Below are 15,182 nucleotides of genomic sequence, written 5' to 3' on the forward strand. Positions count from 1 at the left end.
TCTGGTGAGTGCGTACTTGGGGGAGTGCAAGAACTCTGGGGAGCGCGGGAACTCCGGCGAGCGCGAACTCTGGGGAGGGTGGGAACTCTGGTGAGCGCGAACCCTGGTGAGCGCGGGAACTCTGGCCAGCGCGAGAACTCAGGTGAGCGCGAGAACTCTGGTGAGTGCAAACTCTGGCGAGCGTGAGAACTCAGGTGAGCGCAAACTCTGGCGAGCGTGAGAACTCTGGTTAGCGCAAACTCTGGTTAGCGCGAACTCTGGTGAGCGCAGGAACTGTGTCGAGCGTGGGAAATCAGGGGAGCGCGGAAACTCTGGGGAGCGCGGGAATTCTGGCAAGCGCGAACACTGGCGAGCGCGGGAGCTCTGGTGAGCATGAACTCTTGCGAGCACGCAAACTCTGGCGAGTGCAAACTCTGGCAAGCGCGAGAACTCTGGGTATAGCGAACTCTGGCGTGCGTGGGAACTCTGGGGAGCGCGAGAACTCTGGCGAGCGCGGGAACGCTGGGGAGCGCGGGAATTGTGGCGAGCGCGGGAACTCTGGGGAGTGCGGGAATTCTGGGGAGTGTGAACTCTGGCAAGCGCGAGAACCCTGGTGAGTGCGAACTCGGGTGAGCGTGAGATCTCTCGGGAGGGCGGGAACTCTGGCGAGTGTGAGAACTCTGGTGAGCATGGGAACTCTGGGGAGCGCGAGAACTCTTGTGAATGCGTACTCTGGGGAGTGCGAGAACTCTCCCGAGCGCGAGATCTCTGGTGAGTGCAAACTCTGGGGAGCGCGGGAACTCTGGCGAGCGCGAGAACCCTGGTGAGTGCGAACTCTGGGGAGCATGAGAACTCTGGTTAGCACGAACTCTGGTGAGCGCAGGAACTGTCGAGCGTGGGAAATCTGGGGAGTGTGGGAAATCAGGGGAGCGCGGGAACTCTGGTGAGCAAGGGAAATCTGGCGAGCGCGAGAACTCTGGTGAGCGCAAGAACTCTGACAAGCGCGCGAACTCTGGGGATAGCGAACTCTGGCGAGCGTGAGAACTCTGGGCAGTGCGTACTCTGGGGAGCGCGAGAACTCTGGCAAGCGCGGGAACTGCGGTGAGCGCAAGAATTCTGGCGAGCGCGAACTCTGGGGAGCGCGAGAACTCTGGGGAGTACGGGAACTCTGGGGAGTGTGAACTCTGGGGAGTACGGGAACACTGGCAAGCGTGAACTTTGGGGAGCGCGGGACCTTTAGGGAGTGCAGGAACTCTGGGGAGCACGAGAAATCTGGCGAGTGCGAACTCTGGGGAGCGCGGGAACTCTGGGGAGCGCGAACTCTGGCGAGCGTGGGAACTCTGGCGAGCGTGGGAACTCTGAGCATGGGAAATCTGGGGAGCGCGAGATCTCTGGGGAGCGTGAACTCTGGCAAGCGTGAGAACTCAGGTGAGCGCGAACTCTGGTGAACGCGGGAACTCTGGCGAGCGCGAGATCTCTCGGGAGGGCAGGAACTCTGGCGAGCGCGATCTCTGGTGAGTGCGAGAACTTTGGCGAGCGCGGTTAATCTGGTGAGCGTGGGAACTCTGGGGAGCGCGGGAACTCTGGGAGGGCGGGAACTGTGGCGAGTGTGGGAACTGTGTCGAGCGCGGGAACTCTGGGGAGCGCAGGAAATCTGGGGAGCGCGAGAACTCTGGCGAACGCAATCTCTGGTGAGTGCGCACTCTGGGGAGTGCGAGAACTCTGGGGAGCATTAGAAATCTGGGGCGCGGGAACTCTGGTGAGCGCGGGTACTGTGTCGAGCGCAGGAAATCTGGGGAGCGTGAGAACTCTTGTGAGCGCAAATTCTGGTGAGCGCGAGAACTCTGGCGAACGCAAACTCTGGTGAGTGCGAACTCTGGCGAGCACGAGAACTCAGGTGAGCGCGAACTCTGGCGAGCGCGGGAACTCTGGTTAGCGCAAACTCTGGTTAGAGCAAACTCTGGTGAGCGCAGGAACTGTGTCGAGCATGGGAAATCAGGGGAGCGCGGGAACTGTGGCGAGCACGGGAACTCTGGGAGCACGGGAATTCTGGCAAGCGCGAACACTGGCGAGCGCGGGAGCTCTGGCGAGCGTGAACTCTTGCGAGCACGCGAACTCTGGCGAGTGCAAACTCTGGCAAGTGCGAGAACTCTGGGTATAGCGAACTCTGGCGTGCGTGGGAACTCTGGGGAGCGCGAGAACTGTTGCGAGCGTGGGAACTCTGGGCAGCACGGGAAATCTGGGGAGAGCAGGAACTCTGGGGAACGCGGGAACTCTGGTTAGCGCGAACTCTGGGGAGCGCGGGAACTGTGGCGAGAACGGGAACTGTGGGGAGTGCGGGAATTCTGGGGAGTGTGAACTCTGGCAAGCGCGAGAACCCTGGTGAGTGCGAACTCGGGTGAGCGCGAGATCTCTCGGGAGGGCGGGAACTCTGGCGAGTGTGAGAACTCTGGTGAGCATGGGAACTGTGGGGAGCACGAGAACTCTTGTGAATGCGTACTCTGGGGAGTGCGAGAACTCTCCCGAGCGCGAGATCTCTGGTGAGTGCAAACTCTGGGGAGCGCGGGAACTCTCCCGAGCGCGAGATCTCTGGTGAGTGCGAACTCTGGGGAGCACGGGAACTCTGGTGAGCGTGGGAAATCTGGTGAGCACAAGAATTCTGGGGAGCTCGAACTCTGGCAAGTGCGAACTCTGGTTAGCGCGAACTCTGGGGAGCGTGAGAACTGTGTCGAGTGTGGGAAATCAGGGGAGCGCGGGAACTCTGGGGAGCGCGGGAACTGTGGCGAGCATGGGAACTCTGGTGAGCGCAGGAACTGTGGCGAGCGCGGGAAATCAGGGGAGCATGAGAACTCTTGTGAGCGCAAATTCTGGTGAGCGCGAGAACTCTGGCGAGTGTGAGAACTCAGGTGAGCGCGAACTCTGGCGAGCACGAGATCTCTCTGGAGGGTGCGAACTCTGGGGAGCATAAGAACTATGGTGAGTGCGTACTCGGGGGAGTGCGAGAACTCTGGGGAGCCCGGGAACTCTGGGGAGCGCGAACTCTGGCAAGCGTGAGATCTCTCGGGAGCGTGAGAAATCTGGCGAGCGCGAACTCTGGGGAGCGCAGGAACTGTGTCGAGCGCAGGAACTCTGGGGAGCGCAGGAAATCTGGGGAGCGCAAGAACTCTGGCGAACGCAATCTCTGGGGAGTGTGCACTCTGGGGAGTGCGAGAACTCTGGGGAGCATTAGAAATCTGGGGCGCGCGAACTCTGGTGAGCGCGGGAACTGTGGCGAGCGCGGGAAATCTGGGGAGCGCGGGAACTCTTGTGAGCGCAAATTCTGGCGAGCGCGAGAACTCTGGCTAATGCAAACTCTGGGGAGCGCGAGAACTCAGGTGAGCACGAACTCTGGCGAGCGCGAGATCTCTCTGGCGAGTGCGAACTCTGGTGAGCGCAAGAACTCTCGGGAGGGCAGGAACTCTGGCGAGCGCGATCTCTGGGGAGCGCGGGAACTCTGGGGAGCGTGGGAACTGTGGCGAGCGCGGGAACTCTGGGGAGCGCGGGAACTGTGGCGGGCACGGGAACTCTGGGGAGTGCGGGAACTCTGGGGAGTGCGGGAAGTGTGGCGAGCACAGGAACTTTGGGAGCACGGGAATTCTGGCAAGCGCGAACACTGGCGAGCGCGGGAGCTCTGGCGAGCGTGAACTCTTGCGAGTGCAAACTCTGGCGAGTGCAAACTCTGGCAAGCGCGAGAACTCTGGGTATAGCGAACTCTGGCGAGCGTGGGAACTCTGGGGAGCGCGAGAACTGTTGCGAGCACGGGAACTCTGGGCAGCACGGGAAATCAGGGGAGCGCAGGAACTCTGGGGAGCACGGGAACTCTGAGGAGCCCGAGAACTGTGGTGAGCACGGGAACTCTGGGGAGCGCAGGAACTGTGTCGAGCGCGGGAAATCTGGGGAGCGCGGGAACTGTGGCGAGAACGGGAACTGTGGGGAGCGCGGGAACTCTGGGTATAGTGAACTCTGGCATGCATGGGAACTCTGGGGAGCGCGAGAACTCTGGCGAGCGTGGGAACGCTGGGGAGCACGGGAATTGTGGCGAGCGTGGGAACTCTGGGGAGTGCGGGAAGTGTGGCGAGCACAGGAACTCTGGGAGCGCGGGAATTCTGGCAAGCGCGAACACTGGCGAGCGCGGGAGCTCTGGCGAGCGTGAACTCTTGCGAGCACGCGAACTCTGGCGAGTGCAAACTCTGGCAAGTGCGAGAACTCTGGGTATAGCAAACTCTGGCGTGCGTGGGAACTCTGGGGAGCGCGAGAACTGTTGCGAGCGCGGGAACTCTGGGCAGCACGGGAAATCAGGGGAGCGCAGGAACTCTGGTTAGCGCGGGAACTCTGGGGAGCGCAGGAACTGTGGCGAGCGCGGGAAATCTGGGGAGCGCCCGAAATCTGGGGAGCATGAGAACTCTGGCGAACGCAAACTCTGGTGAGTGCAAGAACTCTGGTGAGTGCGAACTCTGCGGAGCGCGGGAACAGGCCTGCCTTTAGGGGCCCGAAACAGGGGCTTTTAGTTGGCTCTTCTGCAGTTGCAAACAGCAACTAAGGCCTGTGTTTGGGGGCCTGAAAGGGAGGCTGAGGTGGCTGTTTCTAATCCTCAAAGCGGAGACCAAGTCGTATGTTGTCAGGTCCAGAGACAGAGACCAAGGAGTCGCATGTTTCTGGGACTTGGCAACGGAGGCGAGGTCAGCTGTTTTGGGCACTAAAAACAGAGGCCAGTGCTGTGTTTTGGGGCCACCGAGGGCAGCTTAGTCCCTGTTTTCAAGCACAAGAACAGGTGAATGAGTCCTGCATTCTGGGGACCCAAAAGAGAGGCTAAGCCCTGTGTTTTGGGGGCCACAAATGGAGGCTCACTTGGCTGTTTCTGTGGCTGAAAACACAGACTGAGTCCTGCGTTTTGGGGACTTGGAAACAGAGGCAAGTTTGGCTGTTTCCAGCCCCAAAGGGGAGGCTGAGGGGGCCCTTTTTGGGGTGGGGGGAGGCGGTGGGATGGGGGGGGGGAGGGAGGGTGTGTGGACCCTCCCCGAAGGGGGGGGGTCCATCCGCGAGTGCCCCGAGGGCAGGGAGGCTGGCATGCACCAGGCCGAACCTCACGTCTGAGATAGTTTCTGGCGCAAAAGTGGTTTTAGGGAGGAGGAAACACCAGGAGACACCATCTTCCAGGGCCGATATTTATTCAACATTCATCCAAAACTTTCACCACTAATTAACCAATGAGCTTGGAAGTATTGAATCAGTCCTGACCAGGGAGTCAATATCGATTCAATATTCACAAGCCAAATGCTCAATTAGTTCGAGGAGTCAACAGGGAGTGGACATATAGAAACCAATTAGTCACCATTCACACAAGACTTTCAGCACTAAATAAACAATTAGCTTAGAGGCTTTGAAGCACCAGGAACTAACTAGTCACTAGGGATTCCAGATGTGTAAGGTCATTAGTCATCCCTGAGCCAATGTCCCTGAGCTCATTACTCAGCCTTCACTGAATATTCATAAGGGAATTAGTCCACACTGATCCCATATCCATCAGCTAAGGCTTCAACACTGAAGCAACCTTCAGTGATGCCACCAAGCTCTGAGCTGTGATAGCAACTGATTTATGGCCCTGTCAGTGATTAAACAGTAATTAACCAGTTGGCTCTTGGATCAGTGTGAGCTCATCAGTGCAGGCTGATGCCATGTGCACAAGCTCATCACTCCGCACCAGCTGTTGTGCCCGAGCAGCGGCTCTGTTGTGCCTGCGGCTCCGTCCGGCGCTCGCTCCTGGCAGTGGCTCCGTCCCTCCGTCCCGCTCCCGGCGGCGGCTCCGTCCCTCCGTCCAGTTCCTGCTCCCGGCGGCGGCGGCTCCGTCCAGCTCCCGCTTGGCGCTGTCCATCCGTCCGTCCGTGCGTGCGTGGCAGCCCCGCGGCTCGCGGCCCCCGCGGGAGGGCAGAGGCGTCCCGGGAGCGCTCGCGGCCCCACGGGGCTCCGCACCGGGCCCGGCCCGGGGCTCCCCCGAGGGTGCCCGCTGCTGCCCTCCCCTGCCCTCCCCGGCCGGGCCCCGCCGCCGCCCGCCTGCGGCTGTCACGGGGGCCGGGGCCGCCCCCCCCGCGACTCCCCCCGCCCCGGCCCGGCCCGGCCCGGCGCTCCCGGCGGCCGCGGCTCCCGCCAGCCCCGGCGGCTGCGGGGCCGGGCCGGGCCTCCGCCCCCCGCTGCCCCGCGGACAAGCCCGGGCCGCCCGCTGCGACCCCCCCGGGGGGGCCCCAGGTGCCTCCCGGCAGAGCCGGAGCCCGTCCCGCCTCCCCGCTCCCTGCTGCTGCTCCTTTTTCTGCCCGCTCCGCCCGCTGCTTCTGCCGCCGCCGCCGGTTCCGGTTCCGGTAGCGCCCCGCCCCGCCGGTTCCGGTTCCGGTTCCGGTAGCGCCCGCCCGGCCCGGCGCGGGGCCGCCGCGCACCTGCCGCCCCTCAGCGCCGCTCGCCCGCGCACGGCGGCGCCGCCTGGCGGCCGCGGGGGCGCTGCAGGGCCCGGGCAGCCCCCGCGCGGCGGCGCCCCGGGGCCCCGCGACCGGCGACCGGCGACAGCGGCAGCGGCGGGGCCCGGAGCCGCGGGGAGAAGAGCGAGAGGGAAAAAGGAAGGAAGGAGACAGAAAGAGAGAGGGAGAGAGAGGGGGCAGAAAGGGAGAGGGAGGAGAGAAGGAAAGAAAGAGGGAAACGAGGAGGAAAAAGGAAAGAGAGAGAGAAAGGGAAAGCGGAATAAGGAGGGAGAGAGGAAGAGAAAGATGGAAGAGAGAAGGAGAAAAAGAGAAAAGAAGAAACAAAGGAGAAGGAAAGAAAGGACGAGAGAGAGAGAAGGAGAAAGAAAAAGAGACAAGGAAGAGAGAGAAGGTGATAAACAGTGAGAGAAAGGGACAAAGAGAGATGGATAAAAGAGAAAAATAAGGAGGGAAAGGGAAAGAAAGAACAGGAGAGGCAGAGATAGAGAAAAGGAGAGAAGGAAAGACAGGGAGAGAGAAAGAACAAGACAGAAAGAGGAAGGGAAAGCATGAGAAAGAAGAGAGGAGGAGGAAGGGAGAGAAAGACAGAGAGGGAGGAAGCCAGAGCGAGAGAAAGAGAGAGAAAGAGAGAGAGAGGGAAAGAAAGAACAAAGAGGGAAACAGAACCAGAGAGAGAGAGAGAAAGGGAAAGGGGAATAAAGAGGGAGAAAAAGAAAAAGAGGAAGGGAGAAAAAGAGAAACAAAGAATGAGAAAGAGAGAAGGAGAGGGAGAAAGAAAGATGGAGAGAGAGCGAGAAAAGACAGGAGAGAAGGAAACGGGGAAGAAAGAGGGAGAAAGGGGGAGAGGAGGAGGAAGAGAGGCAGCAAAAAAGACCAAGACAGAGAGAGATGCAAAGCATGATGAAAAGGAGCGGGAGGGGGGAAGAGAGAGGCGAAGGGAGAGGGAGGGAGAACAAGAGAGAGAGAGAGGGAAAGAGAGAAAGCGGGAGAGAGAAAGTGGGAAAGAAAGGAAAAGATAGGGAGGGAGGGAGGAACGGAAGGAGGCAGGGAGGGAGGAATGGAGGCAGGAAGATGGTGAGAGAGAGCAGGAAAGCAAGCGAGAGAGAGAAAGGGAAAAGAGGAAGAGCAAGGGAAAAAAGAGAGCAAAGGCAAAAAGGGAAAGAGTGAAAGAGAAAGAAAACAGGGAGGGAGGGAGAGAGAGGGAAAAAGACAGCAAAAGAAAAGAGAAAGTCAAGGAGAAAAAGAGCAAGAGAAAGGAATGGCAAAAGAAGCGAAGGAGAGAGGGAGTAAGAGGGAGATCGATACAGATAAAGATAGAGGGAGAAGACCGGGAGAGAGAGAGAGAGTGACAGCAGGAGGGAGAAAGGGAGAGAATGAGAGAGTGAAAAAGAAAGAAAGAATGAAGGAGAAAGAGAGGGAGAGAAGGAAGAAGAGTGGGGAAGGGAGAAAGGGAGAGAGAGAAAGGGAGAGAGTGAGAAAGAAAAGACGACAGAGGGAAAGAATCAGAGAAAGAGAGAAAGACAGGAAAAGCAGGATAAAGAGGGAGAGAGGGAGAGAGAGAGAGCAAAGGAAAGAGAGAGAAGGAAGAGAGAGGGAGAGAGAAACAGAGAAAGAGAAAGAAATAAAGAGAAAAACCGAGCGAGAAAGGGGGAGAGAGGGAGGGAAAGAGGGAGAGAAAGAAGAAGACGGAAAGTAAGAGAGAGGAGAAGAGAGAGGGAGAGAGAACAAGAGAGAAAGAGGCAAAGAGAGAAAGCAGGAAAGAGAAAGGGGGAAGGAAAGGAAAAGAGAGAGGGAAAGAGGGAGGAAGGGAGGAAAAAGGGGGGGGAGAATAATACAGAGAAAGAGGGAGAGAAAGAGGAGGGTGAGAGGAAGAGAGAAGCAGAGAGGGAAAGAGACCAAGCGGGAGAAGGAGAGAAGGAAAGAAGGGCAGAGAAAGAGAGTCCAGGAGAATGAAGGAGAGAAGGACAGAAGGAGAGAGAGGCAAACCGAGGGAAAGACAGGAGGAGGGAGGAGGATGGGCAGATAGGAGAGAAAGAAGAGAAAAAAGCAAAAGAGAGCAAGTGAGGGAGAGAAAGACAGCGGGAGAGAGAGAAAGCAAGAGAAAAAGAGAGAAAGAGTAAGAGTGAAGGAGAGAGAAAGAGGAGAAACAAGGCTAGTGAGAGAAGAGAGGGAAGGAGAGAGTGAGGCAAGAAGAGAAATGCAGAGGGACCGAGGAAGAGAGAGCAAGATCTGTGCCTGACTTCATCAAAATATGCCCAATCCATTGTACGCGATGCTGCACTGATCACACCAGTGCCAAGGGGTAAATGATGACCCACAGCACAAGGGACAGAGAACTGCTGTCGTTACTGAATATGTCAGACCTGATCCCAGGCTTCCTTAAGCCACGTGGGCACCCCGACTGCAGCACTGAACCTCACACATCGAAAAAAACCCTAAAAGCAATTCAAAAATGGGAATGCTGCATATGCAAAGCCCACAGAACAGATATCTTGAGTCTGAATATTAAATCCCGTTCAGTACACAAACTCATCTTCAAGTGCCCCTGTCCCGTCAAGGAATGGGTGGCAGGAACGTAAGCCGCAGTAGTGGGCAGTAATGTGTCTCCTAACTAGGCTGACAACACTGGCACATGTTTAAGGCAACGTGCGGTGCATCATCCTGCACTTCTCCACAGCAACAACTATTATCAATTGGCTGTGATGTACGGAGGGAGAGTCAGGACTTATTTTCCTTTGGGAAGGATTTATAGACCCGTTAGCCCCTAGGCAGACTTAATGCTATACTTTGGAAAAGGAAATGAAAGAGGAAGGAAAAGGAGTAATAAAGCAGATTGGAGCAATTCTGGTTTAGGACAAGTTCCCTCAGCCAGCCTTGTTTTTTTATAAGTCAGGATATTCTGTTTCTTTATCTGCTCAAGGGCCAGCAACGATTTTGGCCAGTTTCAAAGAGTATAATACAAACAGTGCTATTAAAAGGCACGTAAAATTAGTACAGGCACATATAAAGTCTCCTGGATATGAGAAAACCTGAAAGTCCTGCGAATTGTGCTGTTGTCAGAGTTCAGCTGCCTCTAGGCAGCTTTCTTCCACAGCCACTTCTGGGCCATCTGCAGCACGTTCCTGTCTCCCTTCATGAGAATGAGAAGCTTGTTGTGAACATTCATTGCTGTGAGCAGACAGTGTTCTCAACACATGCTAGTAGAAGACTGAAAATTAATATTTCCCCTGTGGACTTCCTTATCCCTCCTCCTCCTGTCCTTTAGAAGAGAAGGAAACTTTTCTTAAAAATTAAAACAAGCTTTGCAGCCCTTAAACCCCATCCTCCTGGCTTTGAGGCTTCTCATGAGCCCCCCTAGCTAGCTTCACATCCTAAGAACAGAATCTGGATTTACCTCTATTTTCAGGCAGAAAGGTTGTTTCGCTTCCCAAAGCTCTGCGGAGGTTTACAGCCCCCATTCTGCTTTGGGTCCTGTAAGCATACAAAGTCACGCTCTTGGACCTGAGAGTCACTTTCCAAAGCTGGTAGCCAGCTTTTTCCTTTGTACAAGCAAGTCTGCATTTATCTTACCAAAGTGCAGGCTCCTAGGGGCAGTGTAAAAGTGGACATACAGGTAAGCAGGTTCCTCCTTTCACTGCTGAAGAGAGAGGCATCAAAGAGAGAGATTAAGCTAGGAAATGCCTAATTCTCTCTGCTGATTTTGCAGGAGACACTGTGCTCCTGACTTGTACCTAAAATTAGGTAGGATGAATCAGGGTGACAGTGCCAGAGCTGGTGCCACTGGGCTGATGTCACATAGCAACACTGGGAAGAGACCGTAAGGGTGTTTGGGAACTTTGGGATAGGCCTTCCTTTCCCAAAGTAAATGCTTATTCTAAGAAACCCCATTTCGGTGTACACAGTTTGAGACACCTTATGGAAATCTGACCCTGCTTAAAAATACTTAAAGGTATGCCAAGTTAAGCCTGTTTGCCTTAAAACTATGGCAAACAAGACCACTAGCTAATGTTTCAAAACATTACAGATTTTTAAGATGCTTAATCTGGATTAAAGAGGGAAATCTAGGATAATTTTGCATCACCATCCTCCTCTGCATGGTGCACCTGTCATTTGAGAGGGGCATGAACTACACAGGAAGAAAGATGGAAGATCTGCTTCTGAGTGCGTTTCAGACCAATTTAGACCTCAGGTTAGGCCACTCTGCAAATGCAGTACAGCTTCTGCCTTCTTTGGAGGAAGCTTATTCCAGCTACCGGAGGAGACAGAAGACCGGACCAGTCTGAACATGGGTCTGTTCTTCTTCGGCAAGTCCTGTGAGCCTAAAGAGACTTTGGTCCTATTGACTCCATGACAAGTTTCTGACGCAGTAAAGCAAAACTAGAGGAAAAGACATTTTTCCAAAGTGCTGCTATCTGCAAACAAGATGCCTCAAGAGACTAGAAAAGTGGGCTTTTCAGACCCACTGTCCCAGGAGCTGCTTGCCAGTGGGGAGTATGGCAATGTTCATCCTTCCACCAAAACGTGACCTGCTTTTCTCTCCGCTGAGTCCCTTTTCCACCACTGCCAGACCAAGGCCGATCGATTATAACCACATGCTGAGCAGGAACTTGAGGAAGGGAGGAGAATTCCCTGTTCCCTTTCTCCTCTTCTCTAACACCACACAGTGCATTTGTTTTCAGCCGCTCAAAATGGGCGTCCCACGTGTCCCCGTGTCTAGGACAGATCTTCTCATCTATTATCCAGGAACCAAGCTGTGGACATGGAAACAAATCAAACAGTCATAAAGTCATGGCTCCATAGAGCAGTGCTGAAATCTGCATTGATCTTAAACATCTTGAGCCATTTTAAGTAAATGGTACTGCACACGGTCAATATGAGAGAAAGAATTGACTTTGTCCTTCATCCTACGCTGTCAGACTTCCCTATTGCCCCTGCCTAGCCCATCTGCCCAAGCTACAGCACGGTTTGCAGACTGGCTCCTCCGAGTCAAACGCATACTGTGTCTAAATTATGCAGCTGCAGAAAGCACATTGACTTTAGGAGGCAGAACACACGTAATATTCCCTGCATATTTTGTTGCAAAGATAACAGAGAGAAGTGCAATCAGTAAATGTGCAGATCCATTTTCTGTTGTAAGTAAATCCACAAAATACCTAATGGCAATAAGCAACTCTTTAGTGAGCAGAAAGCACAGGAAACCTGCCTCGAGCCCATAATGCCACTTAACAAAGCAACAGATGAATGGAAATTTAGTATCTCCCTCTCGTTGGCTGCAAAGTGTTAGGGATACTCAGGCCATTCTCGCGCAGTGCCGGAGGCAAACGCCGCACTGTGCACTGTTCCCAGACAGAACAGAGACCTCTGTGCAGAACAGGATTCTCCTTGGTGGAGAAAACTCATCAGGAGCCTTTGGTTACTTGAGCCAGTAGAAAACACTGTTTTTTCTATTCGTACAGATGATAAGGACAGTCATGAATGAAAACCGCTGCAGTGCAAAACACACTGCGTAACTCAAATCACATTCAGTTGACCTGCAAGCGTCCTTCAAAGGAAGCTTGCCACTTACTGCCCGACTAGCACTCTCCCCATCCCACGCAGGAATAGCCGAGAAGTGAAAGACACACAGCACATCACTGCCCCAAGGACAGCAGCAGTCGCCTCCAGAGCAGGCTTCAGAGAAAACACAACTTTCCTGCCCACTAGGCACCGCACCGCACACTTACCAGTGGCAGTTCTAGCTCAGCAAAGGCAAAAGACCTTGTTCTTCAGGAAGCTTTTATCCCAGGGGCAAGTGGTTTACTAGGGAAGTGCATTCTTCCTGCTGGGTAACTGCCGTGCCGCTTCAAGCACTATTTGATTCTCAAACCGGTTTTCTTATTTCCTCAGCCCTCAATTTCCCCGTTAGCTCCGAAGAAAACACAGGCTGCATTTGTCAGCTTGTTTCCAGCAGGCAGGAGAAAGGGAAAACGGAAAGCAATAAACTGCAGTATGTTGCTCTGCTGGATAAATCAGGCACCAAACAAATCAGCAACAATGTTTTTTAGGAAACTCTCCTGTCAATTATAATATACAACTTAAAAATGCTGCTGTTATTCAGCATAATTCCTGTGCTCAGAGGCCTCAGTAAAGACTTGTACTTCTCCACATTTCTGCCTAAATCCACATATCTCCATGGCATATTAAATGCACAGTCTTTCTGCACGGTCCAAGCTACTGCTGGCTACACACCTTCAGAAGCAGCCGTTTTCAGCAGGCCCTTCATAAACCTCTTTTGCTGGCTAATAAACCTGTAAGAGGAAAAGGCTCAGGGCTCTAGTGTCTCCGAATCTTATAGGACATGCATATAAAAATCAACACAACTTAAAATTTGGCAAATTCAGTGGATTCTAGTAGAAAATTTTGAGTACAAGTTAACTCAGGACATTTGGAAATTACTCTGGGGAAAAAAAACGTCCTTCCCTCTAAACGGGAAACTCCTTTTGTATCCCAGGTTTTTCTTGAATTTTGTGTCTTAGTAACGGCAAGCAAATAAGTTCCTGCCATATGAGCAAGCCCAGACAAACCAAGGCGGAAACTTCATACTTAGGATACCTTGAGACAAAGAATCTGGTCAGAACCTCAGCTGTTATTCATTGATGTCACTACATTAATGAACTATTACTATTAAACTGAGGATAAGATTACTTGAAAGAACTGGGTTGGTGGATGCTGCTGATTTTCTTTCAGCAAATATTTGATGACATGAGTAGGTAATATGGGCTTGTTCAATGAGTTTAATTACATTCTGGTTGAAGAAGTCTCCTCTATTCTTCTACATGACATGGAAAGGAGGAGACAAAACAATATTAGATTGTGAATGGCACAGATTTCACAAAGTGAGTGAAATACTGTTTAACCAAACAGCTACCATCTTCTAATTAGATTTATAACTAAAATCAGGCCATGCAGAGGGAAAATCAAGAGCATAAATCTCAGCAAAAGGATTTCTGAAAGATTTGGAAATATAGGATGAAATAAAAGGTGATAATGTAATAGAAGAGAAGAAAGCAAGACGGAAATGGAAAGTGTCGCAAGTGCTTCAAAATAAATTAGCGTGTGCCCAAGGGTCATGTCTGCCATTTCACACTTAGACATACCAGGACTGGAAAAGGCTAGCAAGGATGCAAAAAAGAAAAAAGTGCTTGAAGCAAGAGTAGATATGAAAGAGATGCAACAAAAGGAGATGCAAAAGAACATAAAGGTTAGCAAAGGGAAGCTGGGGGAAGAATGAGGAAACAGAGACAGAAAAACCCCCATGAGTGACAGCAGAATTGCTCAGGTTCAGTCCTGCGTTAAAGCTCCCTCGTGGCTTTGGGACCAACGCTGGCTCATACATGGCCAGCTCAGAGATGGATGCCTGCATCAGACCTCACGGACACGTCTTAAGATCTAACCCTGATATGAGAGGAAAGAAACCCTAATCCTCTGGAGAAAGATGTGCATTTAGTTGGGCATAAAAAGACTTTGAGGCCAGTGACAGCATGTGGGTAATCTTCAACTCAGGCCCAGCGAGGCCCAGAACATTGTGAGGGCAGACCTGGAAGGCATGAAGCCTCACACCACATCCACGGGAAGGGGGCAAAATTCTGTGATCAGCCACAGATGAGGAAAAGGGGGGGCTGGCCACTGCAGCTATTTCCTGAAAAATCCTGTGTCTATACAGTGCTTTGCCACCTGGGTGCCAGGCTCTTCCAAGGGCTCTCCAAGTTTAACCACAAGCCTGGCTTCCAAACCTGCCATGATCTAAACCCGCAGTGTCATTTTGCACAAAACTCGCATGAACGTCTGACTTCTTGTGCTTGCTTCTTGATGCTGACTTGGTCTGTTAAGGGTACTCCGAGCACAGCTGGTGGCTCCTGCCAGGAACATGCTGAAGAAGGATAATACACACGCCGGTGTATTCTTGTACATCAATATTTCCAGGTTTTCTCTGCTGCACTGAAGGACCCACTAAGCAGAGGGTTAAAAGACAGTCCCCGTTTTGCCATCCTGCCTTCCAGATAAACTAGACACTTGCCAGCTGGCCCAGAGAAAGCAGAAGAAGGAACAGCAGACCGGCTGTGGGACCAGGGAAGGCTTTGCGGAACGGGCACAGCTTAATACACGAGATGCACTTTAGGTGCCTGTTTCCTCGTGGTTTGTGTTTCTTCTCAACCATCCTGTTGTGACTACAGAGCTTAAGCTGTTTGCGGCAGGCTCTGCCTCCTGCATTAAATATCCAAGCAGCAGCTGGCAGAGCAGAGATCTGGTCCTGCGGGGGTTTTGCTCCAGACGTTGCATTAGCAAATAGCAATAAGTGATCGAAAGAGGAAACTGAAAGGAAGCAACTTAACGCAGAAAACGGAGAGGAAATGAGAGATCCCCCTGGGGACCCTTTTTGCTGACTTGCTCGCCAAGCCCTGCACTAGCACGTTGCCGTGTTAACTCCACTGGGTCCAGCGGAGGCAGGGCTGCCATGGAAGTCGGAAACTCCGTTCCTTGAGCGCTCTCGTGGAGCCTCTGGCCCCAGCGGCCGATTCTTTCTGCTTGCTCAGGAAGCAGTGTCCTGGCGATATTTCCTTTCTCTTTCATTAAAAGGTATAACCAAATTACGAATACAAAGAATTAGAAGGCGGAGATATCTCACAGCTCTCCATCTGCGCCACTTGCTCCCTCCTC

This window comes from Apteryx mantelli, chromosome 3, assembly GCF_036417845.1.
Source record: "Apteryx mantelli isolate bAptMan1 chromosome 3, bAptMan1.hap1, whole genome shotgun sequence".
NCBI classification, from domain to species: Eukaryota; Metazoa; Chordata; class Aves; order Apterygiformes; family Apterygidae; genus Apteryx; species Apteryx mantelli.